Consider the following 692-nt stretch of genomic DNA (forward strand, 5'->3'; position numbering starts at 1 on the left):
TGATTTTGATGGTGGCAATGTCTGCCACTTGGTCAATGGCTTGTACTGATGCTTCATACATGTCTCCGTTTGCCAGCTTCACCCTCACCCTCCTCTTGTTGGCGACCACATGGGCATTGGTCACTATCAGGCCGTCCTCTGTCACAGCAAAACCTGAGCCATTGGAAATTGGCATTTCCCGGCCACTGAACGGGTGCCTGGGGAAGAAGATCACCTTACAGGGTCTGGTACGGCAATCCACCCATTCCCTGGCCAGATTCATTCCATCCCAAAGGAGCAATCCTCACCCCAAGCCTTCCCTGCTCCTCAATCACTCAATCTCACTCCCTTTAGACCCTTCATCCATCAACTAAGCCCCTTTCCTCTCCTTCTCAACTATAAGATAGGCCATTCAGCCCACTGAGTCTGCTCCACCACTCAATGAGATCATGGCTGATCTGATAATCCTCACCTCCACCTTCCTCCCTTTAGCCCCTACCCCTGGACTCCCTCACTGATCAACAATCTGTCTATCTCAGCCTGGAATGCACTTCATGACCCAAGCTCAACAGCCATCTATGGTTAAGAATTCCACACATTCACTACCTTCACAAGAAATTCTGTCTTAAATCTGCAACTATTTATTCTGAAATGATGCCGTCTGGTCGCAGGCCCTCCCACAAGGGGAACCAACCTTTCCACATCTACACTGT

Source organism: Rhincodon typus, chromosome 1 (assembly GCF_021869965.1).
Source record: "Rhincodon typus isolate 14 chromosome 1, sRhiTyp1.1, whole genome shotgun sequence".
NCBI lineage: Eukaryota > Metazoa > Chordata > Chondrichthyes > Orectolobiformes > Rhincodontidae > Rhincodon > Rhincodon typus.